General features: G+C 40.5%; 1 long non-coding RNA gene across 1 annotated transcript; it reads left to right on the forward strand.

Annotated features, from left to right (window-relative positions):
• Positions 1-371: 371 nt before the first annotated feature.
• On the forward strand, positions 372-17,796 carry LOC135981597 (uncharacterized). The gene is made up of 3 exons (XR_010598683.1): positions 372-996; positions 5,137-7,253; positions 17,515-17,796. It is a non-coding gene; the product is annotated as an uncharacterized LOC135981597 (long non-coding RNA).
• The last annotated feature ends 223 nt before the right edge of the window (positions 17,797-18,019 follow it).

Below are 18,019 nucleotides of genomic sequence, written 5' to 3' on the forward strand. Positions count from 1 at the left end.
TTTTTTCTTCCATGCCTACAGGGAACTGACTATAGGAAGTCAAGCACCAGAGTCCGTTTTTTATTTTAGTTTATTTTTTCTCTTGCTCCCTCATTACGTGGCCTGTTGACCAGCCAGGCAGAGCCAGGAGCACTAATTAGTTCAGCTGATCAACATTTTTCACATTTTTTAATTATAACATTTGAAATTTACAGAATTTAGTTTTTTTTATTAGAGCTGGTTGAAGCATTTTTTAGTATCCCCCCCCCAAATATGCTATTTCCTTGAAACTAGAATATTTTGTGAAGACATACTGGTTTCAACGGAGTTTTCAACAGGAAGATTTCTGGGGTGAACTTCTTTCTGGTCACTTCTGACCAGAGAGAGTTGAATTGAGAACCTGTCCTTTTCATTCTGAAAATGGCCATTTTGACACCTCATAAATTGTTGTGAAATGTAATTGTCATCCTCTGGCCTGCTCTAGTTTTGATGACTTTTTTGCATTTTTTCCCTCCTGTTTTGGTTAAAATATAGACCTGGTGGATGTTTTGAAAACTTGAAATTGGGGGATGGGTGAGGAATCTCACAAACTTTTTGTATCACAAATTTCCACCTTTTTTTCATCCAACTCTTCTAATTAGAATCGCTAGCTTTATTCTGTTGCATATAGCAGCACACCCCAGCTGGTAGCAGCATACTTACAGGTGGATTAAAAGACTATCTAGCAGCCCAACATTTTCAGAGGGATAGTCAACAACAGTCAGCTGACAACTCTAGGGCCAGTATTGTATTCAGCAAATTTGTTATGGTAGTCAGCTGTCCCCAATAATTAGCCTTAGAAATGGGCTGAAATCCTGACAGAAAATCTGAGCATGCTATGGGTGTAGTTTGTATAGGGGAGGGGAGGTCAGTTCCTTTAGCTTAGCTGTTATAACCCCTGTCACCCTCTGAACTATTTCTGTCTCTGCTGTACCTCTGAACCTGTCATTGAACTAGTTTCAAAGTGTAAAGCTTCAGGTAAGTTTCAGCCCTGAGTTGTTCAGTACTTGTTTGTATCAGGATATAGAATATTTTCTAGTAGCAAAATTGCCTCTTATTAATGCATTTGAGCACTGAATCCTCCCAACTACTCCAAAGAGAGAAGGATCAGGCTCTTTGTGCCATTTGTTTGTAATTTGCACAAAATGGATTCAATGGTGTTGCTCAAGATTTGTATGGATGTGACCCAGTTATAAAATGCAGATCTGGATCCAGATGACAAACATTGCAGAGTCCAGGGTACTCAGATTCAGGGATTTGTTTTGGTCCATTGCAAAATCAGCTCTGTGTTTGGATTTCTAATAGTTTTGAAGTTTGAGGTGTGAACAGCCCTGGTTTCAGTTTGGTCCCATCTCTAAAAATTGCAGTTTCAAAGGGTGTGTGGACAATGGGGTAATTGTGACGCTTCCCTCATACTTGCCCTCAACTGATTCCAGACAACTCTACCTATCAAATCTATCTAATCATATAGGACCACTTCACTGAAATGTCTGAGCACCCCCACTGGCTGATCAAGTGAGGAGAACAAGGAGAAAATGGGCAGTACAGGAGCTAGTAAGTGCTGAGATATGAAATCCTAGCACCTTTGAAGTCAATGGGAATATTACTCTGACTTCAAAGGGGCCAGTATTTCCCCTTTGGTCTCTTCCCTTTCTCCTTTGCAACTGCTGTAATGAAATCAATCATCATAACATTATTCTCAATTTAAAAAAAAATAAAAATAAAATCTAGCAGCCTGTGAAAACTGTGATTGTTGTAAGTTCACAAATTTCTAACTTTGGTCACACTGGAATCTATCAGGACCTCTTCCAAATCAGCCAGAAACAAAATATTGCCACTTCTGTTGGGAAAAATCTTCTACAAAAACAGATTTCCCCCTTTCCCTGCAAAAATTAACAAGCATAAAGGGGAAGGCAGATGAAGCTGCAAGATGTTTTGGGGTTTTTTTCCACCATACTTGTGAAACTGGGAATTCCCCCTCTCTCCCCAGCTCTAACAGTTGAGATCTATGTAAATAAAAAATTTACAATGGGTGGATAGAAGAATATTTCTATGGTGAAATTGTGTAAACCCCAATAGATCTGGGGAGTAAGATGAGAGCAAACTACCTTTCTAATTAGTGTGTGCGTTTGTTTTTTAATTATCCTGGCAGGTAGCCAGACTCTCCAAGTGTTTCAAGAAGAGCCCATCTCTTTCAAAGTGAAAAAGGATGTTGTGATAGACAATACTGTAGCATGCAAACACATTCTGGTATTTCTTCCAAGCTACCGCAAGATGGCACAGTTAGTTCACAGTAACATACTTTTTAAAAGGACAGTAGGCAGTAATAAAACAGGACAGTTCAAGGCACTAAAAAAGTCCTCATAACTAGATGTGTGATGCAAAGATTGCAGAGTGAGCTGTCTAAGTCCCAGCCTACAGAGGAGGCAGTAGACATTCCAGCTCCTCCATGCATAGGAAAAGGCCTTATATTTTTAATAACCCTAGATTGAAATCCTGGTTCCTTAAGTTAGTGGAAGTTTTGCCACTGACTTTAATGGGGCCAGAATTTCACCCCTAATTTTTAACCAACTTAAAATAATATTGCTTCCACCCAGTCTTGCCTTATTGATCTATGTGCATTCATCCCCTCTGCCAAAATAGCCCATCCCTCAAGCAATTAGGAACAGGCGCTTTAAGAACAGAGACTCACACTTCTATAAACAACCAGGAGAGGGAGAAGAAGAACCCTGTTCTTCTAGGAGCCAAGTGGGAAGAGAAGAATGTATAATGAATGGAGTCTGTGACAGCCTATCGTAGGCCACCAAATAATGAGGATACAACATCCTGACAGTCCTTTGTGTTCACCTTATGATGATTTATCAATAGGAGATAGCACTGTGTCCCATTGCAGCAGTGTCATAGTGTATCCAACCTACATCATGAAGTAAGTATCACATGTTATAATGTGCACTGTAATTGTTTTTGTTTTGTGGGTCTCATTCTGGTTGTTAGGCTTGGGAATGGAGTGGCTGGGTGATGTGTAGTGTCCTGTGATATGTAGGCGGTCAGACTAGATCTGGTGGTCCCTCTGATCTTAAACTGCATGTCTCTCTGAAGTTGCTCTTCAAGGTAAGTAGTCCCACTTTTGCAACTCTAACTTCCTCAGCAACAATACAGAGGGACTGATGTGGAGAAGGATCCCTGAGAAAAGAAAGGTTTCAGAGTAGCAGCCGTGTTAGTCTGTATCCGCAAAAAGAAGAACAGGAGTACTTGTGGCACCTTAGAGACTAACAAATTTATTAGAGCATAAGAAGTGGGCTGTAGTCCACGAAAGCTTATGCTCTAATAAATTTGTTAGTCTCTAAGGTGCCACAAGTACTCCTGTTCTTCTTTTTGAGAAAAGAAACTGGATCTGCTAAAATAGTTCTATTCAGACTATTGGCTTCCCTGTGGCTCAGACCTGGTTTCCTTTTCTCCTCTAAAGTATTTAGTGGCACACTTTGGACTAGATCAGGGCATTTATGCCACTGACCTCTGTGGTGTATTGAAAACTGTGTAAAAAATTACAAGCTGTCAGTTTAAGTCCTAAAAGGTTTCATGGTCCTGCAGATTAGGGGGCTCTGCTGGGAAGTGTGCACAGTGCAGTCAGAGTCAGTCTGCAGAAAGCCAGGGTAAGGTGGGGTGAGTTGTGCTTCTGTATCTTTAGGAGCAGCTTGTTTTTTCTTTCTCTGCTTTTGGGTCTTCTGTGTTAGAATTCTGAATTCTAAGAAATAAAGTAGTGTTGTGTTGCAACCTCTTGGCAAGAGTATTTTATGTTTGAATCTAACTTTTCTATTTGTGTAGCATCAGTTGGAACAGAAGGCAGACAGAGTTCTCCTCTGAATCTTCCCCTTCCTCTCTCAGGCATTTCCTGATCTCCCCGAGGTTCTTTTTACTTAGGGAAATAAATTGTGGCCTCATTGTGTGCTAAAGAGAAAGGGTTCTCTGCACTTTCCCTCACCACTTCCTCTGTATACCATGCAAGGAGGAAGAAACTGGTCTTAACATTCAGCTCTGTTACATCAATAGAGTCACAAGAGTCACATGCATCTCTGAGCAGAATTTTTGTATGTATTATTACTTCTTGTTTCCCCTTATTTGATACCTATCTGCACCTATGCCATTCACCCTTCTTTTCACCACCATGAGCATCTTCATTGAAATCTGTATGTGCTTAATACATAATGTCTAATTTTACCATATGGCCAACTTCAGCTTTTACTTTATTTCTTAATGCCAATGAGACTTTATGAGGCACTTGTATTTTGTCAGCTTACTGGGATCTATGCCAACATGATGTATTACACCTTTAATGCACCCCAGTCTGTTAAACATCTCCTCAAACTGTTAGGGATATATTTTGCATCCTGTTTTGTTGGCAAGTTATACATCCATTTAATTGTTCTGTATATGTTTATTGTGATTAGGGTCTCGTGACAAATGTGCAGTGTCCACCAGGTACAGCAGCTACTATTACAGGATAACACGGGTGTTACTGAGGGCAAAATTTGGGCTGCAGTAGCGCTCTCACTAGTGATGAAGTGAGCCCAGAAACAACCCAGTATGATTCATATCCCAGGTTCAGCAACCATGGCTAACCATTTAAGAAAGCATCACTTTTCAAGTAATGAGAGCCCATTTTATAAGGAGACATTGGGATTCAGAAAACATGGAACTTCATGGTATGATTTAAACACCGTGTAACTGCATGTTAACGTCCATGGTGGTTTAAAGACCATTAGGCAGGTTGGCTTAGTAACACCCTTATTAGACTCAGAGAAGTTAATAAATGATCACCAGATGGCAAAATGTTACATATTTTTGTTATGTCTCAGGCTTGTAATTTCCTCCGGGACAAGGATACTCCAGATTTTTGAACCAGCATCCCAAAGTGGGTCCATATGGAGTTTTCAACCTTCCACAATAGAAAAGTAGGCTGCTATCAGGAGAAACCTAGCAAGGGGAGCTATGTCTGTTTGTTTGTTTGTTAGTTTGTTTGTTAATCTGGAGCGTCCTTGTTAACTTGTAATAATGAGTTGAAAACATTCAGCTGATGGTTAAGACCTAATTTTAAATATTTGTTTTATCTTCTCCCAGAAGACATACTTATTCTGGTGTGATCCCACTGTATCCGGTGAGCAAGACTGGCCTTGGACCAAGCATGAACACACAGGGAAGAAGATAGAGCACTTACCCTATCACTGCACTCAGATTTAGAATCCAATGTCAGGACCAGGAAAAACTATAATCCCCAAGATGTGGTGGGGGACACATTTTGTCCCCAGAGGGAGCAGAGGGGAAATGGAGCCGTGGCCTATTCCTCCCTCTGCACTGGACTGTCAAGCATAGCAGTTGCACTGGGGAGCACGGGATGAACTGTCCTAAAGCATTCTATGTAAACTCCTCTCTCTGACTAAAGCTTTCACTATAAGCCTTCTCTTTCTCTCTCATGTGTGCACAATGAACACACAGAAACTAAACAAACAGTGAATTGAGCTATTTCTCTCATAGGGGAGACATGAGAGATCATTGTCATTAGTAGTTTTAAATACTTGAAGTGCTCTGATGCTACACTGATAGTGGACATATAAATACACAGAGACATAGTTAAGTATATACACTTATTAATCTCAATACCAACTTAAAATATAATTAACACGCACGGATAAAAGAGAGGGTGAAAACACAGCAGCATAACCCCTAACCAGCAGGGAGTAAAGAGATATAAAATTAAATATGATTGAAGCTGGAGCAGCATAACGTGATATAGCAAGAAGCCATGGGTTCACATTTTTGAAATTGCTAAAGTGACTTAAGCTCCTAGGCCAGATTGTTAAAGGTATTTCTGCATCTTTAGGTACCTAGGTGCTTTCGAAAATCCTACTAGATGCCTAACTCCCATTGAAATCAACAGGAGTTCAGGGCAAGATTTTTAAAGGTATTTTGATGCTTAACTCCCAGTGGGAGTTAAGTACCTAAAATCCTTTTAAAGATTTGACCCTACATGCCTAGACTCTTTTGAAATGCCAACCAGGCACATATCTGCATCTTTAGGCACCTGAAAACCTTTAAGAATCTAGTCCTTAGGAATCTATGTCCCACTGAAAATCAAGAGGAGGTCACTTTGCCTGATTTGTTGGTTATACCTTATGTCAAGGATGCATAGAGTATAGGCTTGGTATCGTGTGTGTGTGTGTGTGTGTGTATGTGTGTATATATATATATATATATATATATATATATATATATATATATATACACATATCTTTTTATTTTTTAAAAAGTATGCCATGATCTATCTTAAATCAATAATATGGACTATGCTGCTTAAAAAAATAGTTGCAGTATAGTAGTGATCTATTTATTTTATTTATTATTCAGTTATTTGTAAATAGCTTGTGTGTGTTTTTTGTATTTCAGCCTGAAATTGATGGGTAAAAATGTATTAAGCTTTTCAGCCTCTCATTGTAAGCCTTCTTTGTTAGCCTAAGCTCATGTATTGGCCTCTCAATCAATAGCTAGATTATCTTTCTCCTTGATTCTCTCAGTTAGTAGATTTTATTTGAAAAACTGATCTTGTTTCTGTAGTTTCAATTTCTTTTCTATGGAGTACAGAATAGAAGGCCTCATGTCACACTGAAAGTTGTATCCCACTTTCTTGTATGAGAAATTTCAGGAGAACTGCTCTAGGTAATTTTTAATTCAACTGTTATTGTTTGTCGTTAGGATTCTAATTAAGAGATTATTAAATCTGCATTGTTTAGTGATGTTAGTTTGGATCAAGCTTTCATCATGAGTTCATGCTCAGACTATATAATAGATCCGATGCCAGTTTCTAGGTCTATGTTGCGGCTTCTGAAAAATTAATCAATTCTTAAATAGCTTTTATGAGGATGAGAGTAAAAACAATAGTCATGTTCCCCAGAGTGTCTGTGTCTCCAGATGTCTATTAAATGAAATTCTTGTATTGCATTTTGATGAATTTAGTAATGGGGGCTAATGAATCAGAATTTGGTTTGGAGCTGTCAAGAGAAGAATGTAGATAAAATCACCCACTCTATTCATATTGCTGGCCATGTAATCAGTCAGCCATGTGACCAAGCACATTTGAAAGAAAGAAAGAAAGAGAAAAAAAATTAATTGGTTTATTCTTTAGATTTTCTTGGCATTTTTCTGCGTGTTTATCCTTCAAAGTATCAAGAACTTCTAAAGAGGTTGGTTTTCTGTTTAACGCTGTACACAAATTACAGCAGCATTTGATATACAAAAGAATAAATACACTTAGCGCCTAATTCTCTGCTGTCCTGTACCTTGCATAGTAATTTACTCTTATGTGCAAAGTGGTTATAAAGTGCTACCAATAGGGTAAATCAGTAGGAAATATTGATTTGGTAACCTTCTGGACAAATTTAAATGACTCTGCAACATGCAAGGCTGTGGAGAGTCAGGCCCGGATTCTCCGTTCTCCTGGTAGTTACATGGCAAATGCCACATTGCAGTTTCTTGCATAAAAGCAATGTTGTCCGAGATCTTAAAATTCTACCTTTTTGAGAGGTGTCTTGGGCTTGTCATAAGAAAGTAGCAGCTAAAAAGGAAACAGCAACAACAAAATCCACTTCTAAAGGTTTTAAATTCTTTTAAGTACAAAGGCCCCATTTCAGCAAAACACACATACTTAAATCTATTACATACTGAATCAGGGCCAAAGGTGATAACATAGTAACACATGATTCCGCTGTTGCAAAACCATGATCTAAGTTGTGCTGTTAAGGAACTGGCAAGCTCCAAAAGGGAAAGTACCCTCTTCCTCCCCCCCCCCCCCCCATCATTTAAAAATAGAAGCAGAGGTAATGGCTTTCACTACTAGGTGAATTAGCCTCTGCTCTGGTTCAATTGGGAGTAAAAATTAAAAGTTGAAAGCAGGAAAGGGTCTGAATGAATGAAAAGGATCAAAAGGAAACTGTTAGCCAGTTTGGAATTGAGAGTCATTGTTACTGTTATATATGTATATATTTTTAACATTGTTGTATCACCTAAAGGCCTTATTGCAGATGAAGGCTGCATTGTGCTAAGCATCAGTCTCTGCTGAGAAGAACATGCACGCTTCCATATGATGAGAGACAAAAGGTGCATAAAATGAACAGTGGGGAACAAGGACATAGTGAAATGGCCCTGGTCAGCATAATAAGAGCAGTCTTAGTGCATCAGTTGCCTAGCCACTGTCAAGGGTTTTGTAGAAATCACAGAGAGATGACTAAAGAGGGATTTGAAAGAGATACTGGCTTTACAGATATCAATGAAGAGCTCCTCCCATGCAGAAGGAGCAGCATGGCTGAAATCATGGAGGAGCTTGAGAGAAAATTTGACTAATTGGCAATGAAGGTTGACATCCTTGGCAGGGTGGAGGTTCATACTGATTGTATTAGGGATGATAGGCAGGTTGGGAGTAAGCTGTGAAGGGCCTTAAAAGGTGACATTGAATTAGGCAAGTCCTTAAAAAATAAATAAATCAGATCTTTTATCATTTGCAAGTTTACTATGAAAATGGCAGAAAAACTTATAGCCAAAACATGTATAGTCACAAATCTCTCCACAGCATTCCATTGCAGTTCTGGAAGCTGTAGGCAAATCAAGCCATGAGTCTGCTGGTTCAGGGAAGTAGTCTGAAGATGTTCCCTTTACCAAGAGCATTGATGGGTTCTTCCAGATCTAATACGGTCTTGTACGATAACCTCCTGGAAGACCATTGTGCATTGTAGCCTCCTTTTTCAAAAACAGCCTCCAAAATTTGCAGGTACAAAATTGTGGATGCAGTTATTTGCACCTGCATCTCTCTTTAGATGTTTGACTACCCAATTTCATCCACCAATCAAACAGGTATCTAAATGGGTGGAAGGGAGGGAGAAAATAATAGTTCCTGTCACTTTCTGCCTACATTTAATTGTGGGCATGAATTGCATCCACAATACTTGAGGCAAGTTAAGGTCCAGCTAAGAGTCATGGGCTACATAATTACACGCACTCATACAATCCCATCATTGAATTTCCATACAGACTATTCCCTAGAAAAGTATTATTGATCACTTGTACTGCAGTGGTGCTCTAGCAGCCTCAGTTATGGACCAGGACCAGGACCCTGTTGTGCTAGATACTGTACAAAGACAGTCCCTGTCCCAAAGAGCTTACAATCTAAGTATAAGACAAAAGATAACAGATGGCTATAGACAGATGGGGCACTACGAGGAAACAATGAGGCAATACTGGTCAGCATGATAAACTGCTGTTGTTAGCCTCACTTTTGTGTTATTTTCATCTCCACCCTATTGCCAAAGTCCAAGAAACAGTCATTGGCTCAGACATGGATATTTGATTTGGGTCCAACTTTGAGGCTTGGGCCACCTGTATGAAGAAAGCAGTAGCACAGAACTTTAAAATTCTAACGAGCTAAAAAATAAACATTTTAAAACTCTGTTTACATTGTAATGTGCTGAACCTGTTCTTGTGTTGTCTGTACAACAGAAATAATGCTCGGGGTAGAAGATTATGCTTGAAGTTCTCAAGCATCTCAGCTTTGCTTCAGCGTTAAATCATCCACAAAAGCCACTTATTGCCTTGTTCTCCATCTCTTAATTATACCCAAAAAATCAGCACTTTGTTTAGTCTTTTAATTAGCATAATCCAAGTAGAGAATTCAGTCTGGGCAAGGACAGAGGGATATTGATTACTCATGCTCTATAGGGTCAAAATTACTTCTGTGCTGTGTTTGTTTATTTATTAATATATGTTCATAGCAATGGCAATGAAATCTATCATTATTATTGATGCTTCTTTTGAAGCAGTCAATATTCATTGACCCATGCAGAGAAATTACTGGTGTGAATTTTGCTACTGCTTGCTAAGCCTGTCCTATCAATAGCTGACCTATTGAACAGTTTTTCTCTCTTTCACACACAAAAAGATTAGCAGATGCATAATTGGGAAATGGTTCACAAACACTTGCTCAGGAATGCTCTGTGCCTTTCTAAACTTCTCTGAAAAAGAACAGTGCTAGTTATAAGATATTTATTTCTACCTGTTAGTGGCAGCAAAACACCCATTTTTACCAACCTCTTAACATGAGAGAGAGCAGTGTTTTAAATTGCTGGCACTTCAAGTTATGAGTATATCATGTTGGGACAATAAAGGAGCTAAGAATGATGCTTCACACTTCTGATTATCTGTAGGTACCACTAAAGTCCTCCTAAGGGATTATTAGAAAACCACCTATATTAGGAACTTCTGATCCAAAATGGGTTGCAATCACTTTGTAAATTCAGGAGGAGTAGTACCTGGGATTTTCACATTGCTCTTTTTAGACCTAGGGTATCTTTACACTGCAATTAACACCCGTGGCTGGCCCATGTCAGCTGACGTGGGCTTGTAGGGTTTGGGCTATGGGGCTCTTTACTTGTGATGTAGAAACATGGCTGGAGCCTGTGCTCTGGGGCCCTCCCTCCTTATGGGAGCCTGAGCCTAAATGTCTACAATGCAATTAAGCAGTTGGGTAGCTAGAGCCTGAGTCACCTGACACAGGCCAGCCAGGGGTGTTAATCGCAGTGTAGACATATCCCTAGAGGCCTACTGCAATTTTGGATCTGGGCTTTCCCTAGTTTGGGAGGGTTCAGAGCCAGAATTTTGGTTTGGGCCCAACTCTAGTAGTAAAAACAACCTAATTTGCCAGGTCAATTAAAAAGCCTGTTGTTTGGCTTCAGATTTCCCTCTTTATTATAATGAAGTGAAAAAGAGGAATAGTGTACTTTATATGTTTGGCTTAAAACAGAGCCTCCTTTTCAGCCAGCATCAAAACCATCCTCTACTTTTGTGGCTGTAGTACAAAGCACACAACTAGGGATTTGCCTACAGAAAGAAGGAAGTGATACACTTAGGGTCAGATTGTGCACCTGAGTCAAGGTATGAGGACTTCTGCACCCACATAAATCCCTATGCACTTGCCCATGCAGATTCAGCTACAGGATCCAACTTTTAAATATACCTCTACTCCGATATAACGTGACCCGCTATAACACAAATTCGGATATAACGCGGTAAAGCAGCGCTACGGGGGGGCTGGGCTGCGCACTCTGGCGGATCAAAGCAAGTTCAATATAACGCGGTTTCACCTATAACACAGGAAGATTTTTTTTTTTTTTTTGGCTCCCGAGGACAGTGTTATATCGGGGTAGAGGTGTACCTGGTTTGAAAATTATTTATATGTATATTTAGGTACATAAAACTACCAATCAGTGCTCATTCCATGTTCTGGGCATCCAATCCACAAATCAAAACATGCAGTATGAAATAAAGAACTGTTTACCACACCTTGACATAAAAATGCATACTCACCAGCTAATAAGACTATAATAACACAAACACAACCCCCTCCAAATTTACCACTTCCCCAAAAAGCTGGGGAAGAAGATGGTCTCTGAAGCATGACTAGAAGGTTAGCAGATCTTTGATCCAGTAGACCAACGGGGCTGTGAATTCCAAAGTCAAGGATTCCTCCAAGGGAACACCTTGAAAGCAACTCCCTCCTGGGTATAACAGCCCTTAGGAGTCACCACTGAACCAGGTACATGGAAGATTTCTCAGGTAATTTAGATCTCAAAATATTTGCTTGTAGATTTCCAACCTACAAATCTCTAATCAACCTCGAATTCCACTGGAAATTCACTGGAAGACAGGGCAGATCTCAGCATATGGTGTGCTTCTGGTGTGACACCACTTAATAAGAACATAGTGCAGTTTCAGTTTTCAGAGTGTGGAATGCAAGACTACAAGCTACTGGGCAGCATCTTATGGTAAAGAGTGTTCTGCTACCCTTTAAGGTTGCGGGGAGGGGACGGGGGCGGGAAGAGAGAAGTCCTGGGAGTCACATGGAGGGGGTTATTTTTATAGGAGTGGGGAAATGGTAGATCTGAACTCAGGGGTTCACCTATCACTTCAATATTAGATTCCTTGAACTTGACAATCTCCCAAAGGCAAATATTAGCCTGTTGGCCTAATTTTACTGTCCGGGGTTATGCATGGGGCAGCAGATGGGGCAGTTTATGAAACGGGATATTCAGCTAGAGAGATCTAAGGGTTAATAGCTTTTGTTTTCTGCCCAGCTCACTTGAGAGAGACTGAGAGTAATGTGTTTCTGTCAGAGCTGCAAGGCAGATGGTGACTCTGCTATTCTGCCCCTCCTTATGTGCATAGATCTCCCACTGATATCCAGGGGTACTCTCCAAATGTACAGAGAACAGAATATTGGAGTTAAGATTTACCATGTGGATCTGAGCAAAGATTTTTGCCTTTAATGAGGAAGAGGCAGAGCACAGAATTTAAAATTCCAACAGTCTATTCGCAAGGTAAAGAGGGAAGGAGCAGTGACTAAATATCTCCAAATCATCACTTACTGATCACTATGACTACAGCTAACAACTCCATCCTTCCTAATGTCCCAGAGTAATCTGGATCTTCAGTGAACATCAGCAAGATAGGGGAAACGCACACAGAGAACAGTGCACATGCTGGGAAAATGTAGGAAGTGAAGATTGAGAGGGTGTCAAAGTGGGCAGAGACTACCAGAATAGTTAGCGAAATGTCAAGTGGTGTTGCCAGTACACAGAAACACTATGCAACAGTTTAGAGATGGAAAAAGACCATATCAGGCTGGAGTACCACATCCAATAGAGGGAATTTTAAGCAGGAAGAATGTACTTACTAGAACTAAGTAAATGAATAACAACAAATGATGTATCTATATCTGGGTTTTATACTGCTACTCATCACTATAATATCTGAGCACCTTCTATGCAACAGCAAAGTCTCTAGTGAACTTCATGGAGTCTCTGGCACTTCTCCATTTTGGGGGTTAAAACTTTGCTTGTGGGTCACCCATCCCCAGCTGCCCCATAAAAGTTTAGGGTTGGAAATGGCTGCCAGTGTTTGAGTTTCAGTCTTATGCTTTTTCTAAGAGAAAATATGTATTTCATGATTCCTTTGGCTTGTGAATGTCCATGAACAGATCACAAAATACTCTTATTTATTAGGCAAAGCACACACAAATGTCCAATGAATAACTCTTGGCCTGCAACTCATTCACTATTTGTAAATTGTAAACATTCATAATTCACAACTCATGCTGTTTTGGTAAGTTACATGAGTCACGTGGTATAGTTATTCTTTCTCAGTTAGGCTGATTAGTTATGGAAATGAATTATCACACATTTTAGAACTGAATGTCATCAAAATTTGCCATTGGCAAAGCTCAAGCTTAAATTTCACTTTTCAGAAGATTTTTCACTTTTCAGGCATATTTGAGCTAGTGAACCTTAACCAGACAAATATTTGTGGAAAGCAAACCTGTAGGGATTGTGAGCATAATTCAGTCTCAATTTGTTTTAGAATTTAAGCAAACATTTGTGAAAACGTTTCTGTGTGCTCAGTTCTATCATTTATCCAGCTAGAATTTTGTCAGAATATGACGCAATCACCCTATCCTCATGAAAGGTACTAAGGGATCCCTAGAGACAGCAAGTGATCAGAACCTTGGTTTTACATCTCATCTGAAAGCTAGTGCTTCCAGCAGTACTGTACATCCTAATACCATTCTAGCACGTTGGCTCAGAAATTATTTAAAAGGCAGAGAAGAAGAGAGAGATTGATTTAGAGGAAGAGTGCATCTTACTAATTGACCGACTTACCAATTCATTTTCTGCAGTACTGGGTTTTCCTTGGAGGTTTCTCACAGAAGAAATAAGCCAGATCCAATTCTGCCATTAACTTAGTACAATGCAAGATACTTCCCTACAAAGACTATAAAGTACAATGGGGTGTTTTAAACATAGTAAGTATTGTATAATTAGTCTTCCAAATGGATGTTTCCACTCATCTAAATAACTTGTGGAGTAAAATTCTTAATTTACATAACTAAAAGCCAACAACAGCTTCATCTTCCCTTCATTTGATTTTACTTTGTTGGCCACCTGCCATTCTCTAAAGGAAATGAGGTAATTAGAACCATTGATAGTATGCTGTTAAACTTTTTATGGCACAGATGCAGTTGAGGCATCATGATCATATCTGGTGCAATTTTATGGATAACATCATTATATCTCTACTGCCCATAAATTTAATTGGAAATGCTAATCAATTGAATATGCATTTTAATCTGAGCTACAGTATGTTTTGCTTAACATAACAAACTTTAAAGTTTTAGCAAAATATATTGCACTGTGTAAAAACAACAGTCTCCTCTGCCCTTGTGCACCACTGTGCGTGCTTCTCACATGCACGCACGTGTGTGTGTGTGCACACATGTGATCTCATCTGGTAAAGCTACAGAGCTCTAGAGCTTATCTATTGAAATAATTTAGAATTAATATTCTAGACAACAAGTATTACTATTATGCACTGATTTTTTTTATATAGAGGGCATTTTCACGAGGACCATTGCTCAGGACTATACAGTGTAATAATTAACACATCATAACAGTAAAGTATAATGAATATATTAAAAGTGACTTAGGGTATGCCTACAGCTCCAGAAGACCTATATGTGCACACTCCCCTTGATCTAGCTTGCTAAAAATGGAGTGTAGCCATTGTGGGGTGAGGAGCACGAGAGGCTAATCACCCCAAACACATACCTGTCTGAGATGCAAGGCACTCATTAATTTGTAGTTCTATTTCATTTACAATACTTTGTTTCACAATATTTGAATGAGAAATAATATACCACTGATACTAATATATTACTACAAAGACAGTCCTTTCTGCAGTTATCCATATGAGTATGTTAGTGGGGACATGAAAGACCTGGGAAGAAGCTTGCTCCTCCTCCTTCTGCCTTGCCAGAATTAGGATAAGAAATCTCAGTCTGGCAATATCATGCATCTAGGGCAGAAACTAATCTAACGACAGAGAGAGTTCACAGGGCAAGAGATGTAGGGCTTGATCCTGCGTCATATAAATGATGAACTTCAATGGGAGCGGGAGCAGGAGCAGGTCAATACAGTTGACTGTCATAAGCATATTGATGAAGCAAATGTCTCAGGGATGACACACATTATCAGTCATCACAGAGAGACTCCAATCTACTAGGTATGATTAGAACCATTCCAAACAGTTCTAGTGAACTTTTTTTTCAACCATATCCTCTTCTTGCTGAAGCAACACTCTCTGTTCCCATATACAAAGTTTCTGAGAGGCCCCACGTGACCAATATGGCTAATATGACCCCAATCAAACATTGGCAGGAGATAATTCATTACCCTTTTGGCTTTATCTTCACTAGAAAAAAAGGTGTGTTCTTGTGTGTAGCTAGCATGAGGTAAAATTCTAGTGAAGAAAAGGCAGTTTGTCATTTTCACACAAATTAGCAAACCCTTGGGTTCTCTCTAGCCTTTATCGTTAGACATGAGTTAGCAGGTCGAATTAAACTGCCTTATTTTCCTTAGGATTTAATCTTTATGTAAGCTAACTCAAGTTAAGAACACATCTTCCCCCTCTCAGCCCCTTAGGGAAGATGCACCCTTTGAGAGCAGTTTCAACTCTGAAAAACATTGGCATACATTCAGTCTGGGTTCTAATGTGCACATAAGGCTCAAATCACCGTCTTCTCTTTGATAGAAAGTGATAAGCAATCTAATGTCAATAGGGTCTCTGTCTCTCAATCTCCTCTGTTAGAGCTCTTCCACTTTGCATAACTAATTAAATATTCACTGGGCCAGAGAGAAAGAGAGACTGACTGACTCCATAGCCCAGTGATTAGGGCCCACATGTGGAACATGTGAGACTCAGGTTCATATCATTGATCCTATAAATATTTTTGTTCATACAAGTTGTAACCACTCCAGCAGCAGAGACTGAGAGAAACGCATCCCAGAATAGCCAATAGGCTGGTGGGGCTGCGGGCACTCACCTGAAATGTAGGATAGCCAACTTCACATCTCTGGTCTGAATCAGGCAGAGCAGGGACATGACCTGGATCTCCCATGTCCCAAGTAACTGTCCTAACCGCCAAGCTCTTTTGGGGTGGACTCTCTGTAGTTTTGACCAATAGTTGCATCCTGGACCTGGGAAACGGTCAAAGGGACTGACACCTTTCCCTATGAAAGTTTAGTCAAAGCCAATATGTTTCCACTAAAAAATTCGGTTTTGACAAGTTAACATTTTCCAATTAAAAACCTGTTTTGTCAAAAATTTCCCCATCTGCGATAGTCTGGACTCACTCTGTTGTTTCATAAAGAATTAAACAAACTGAACAAAGTGATCAAAAGAAGAAACTATTAATGGGGTGAGGAAGTTTGGATTAATCAGGCTGTGCATTATCAGGGAAAATTGAGTTGGATGTTTCCTTTTTTTCACTTGAGAGCCCAGGGTAAGTAACAACTCTTGTCTTCACCCTTAGCATAAAGTCTTTGTACAGAAGACATATGGACTCCAATCACATGTCTCCAATATATGCCCACTGCTGCTTTTATTCAGAGACTGCCAGCCAGGACCATCCTCCAGTGCCCCAAGGGGGACTCAACCACCTTCACACAAAGGTGTCTCCCTTGGTGGCTGCAACAGACCTGGTCACTGAAACTAGATTTCAGGTCCCAAGGAGGGCGTGGTAAAAGTCTGGCCGCTCAGAGAGGTCTTAGGGAAGATATAGAAAAGCTACTGGTCATATTGGAGCTGCCAGAGATGGCACAGGAAGATGTGCACCAACACGCTCCATGCCAGACTGCATGTACCATAAAGGAGTCTCTGAAGGCAGAAGGTGTGGACCGGGCTGTGGATGCAGACCAGTTCTGTCTGCCTCCCCCAGTGCAAGGCTCAATAGTGATGGTCTACAATGCACCAGGCAGCCTCGAGATTATCAAAGATAGTCCAACCCAGGACAGTTTAGGTCTGACTGGGATGGGCCAGGTCTGCCAGTATGGATTTCAACCATAGTGAGATGGTTTTCACTACAACTTTGGGGTCCATGCTGAGGAGTAATACTGGCATCAGTTCCAAAAGTTGTGGAGGTCCCCCTTCTTAGGTAGAAGGGTGAGCACAGCCTGCCTGCATGACAGGGGGAAGCACCCTGCTTCCCAAGGACTCAGTCCAGAGGGTGGCAAGGTCCAGGCTGAGGCGATCCCAGAATGCATGGTAGAACTCCACAGTCAACCCATTGATGCCAAGAGATGTGTTGATGGGCATCAGACCACAGACTTCTGACAACTTAGACAAAATGAGAGGTGGCTCTGGTTGGTCCCAGACACCCATGCTGACTGTAGGGAGTTCATGCCACAGGACCCCATAGGCATCAGCATTGGTCATATCTGGACAGAAGAGGCTGGTGTAAAAAGACCTGGCCCTTTCCCATGTCTCTACCAGATCTGTCAGAGGGGTGCCATCTTCTGCCAAGAGGCAGGTGATGTGCTTTTTGGCAGTCCTCTTTTTTTTTTTTTCCAGGTTATAGAAGCAGGTGCTGTGATCCATTTCCCGAGGGAGCTGTATGTGAGATCAAACAAAACCACTGCAGGCCTGCTGGCTGTCAAGGGCCCAGAGTTTGTCCTGCTTCCCTTGACATCCTCTGGAGAGGGATGGATTCCTCAGGCTGCCAGGTAGTACACCACTCCATCTCCAAAATCTCCCGCTTCATCTGCTCTATCACCGTTTTCCCTTCTCCCGCTGTCCTCCCTCCCTGCCCCCCAACCCCAAGTGTGGTAAGGACAATGCAAAACATCAAATTGTGGATCAGTCTTTGAAGCAAATATTCTGATATAGCACTGTTCTGTGGGTGGAAAAGCCCAAGCATGCAAATACCCAATGTGATAGTTGGTCCATTCATCCAGAGGAATGACCTGAGGATCCAAGATATCTAAGCAAGATCCAAAGAGAGAGCCAAGCAGAGACTCAGCCATGTGGATGACCTTCTCTATCTTCAGGATAAATCCCTGTAAATCTGCTGCTTTCA

This window comes from Chrysemys picta, chromosome 2 (assembly GCF_011386835.1).
Source record: "Chrysemys picta bellii isolate R12L10 chromosome 2, ASM1138683v2, whole genome shotgun sequence".
Lineage (NCBI taxonomy): Eukaryota > Metazoa > Chordata > Testudines > Emydidae > Chrysemys > Chrysemys picta.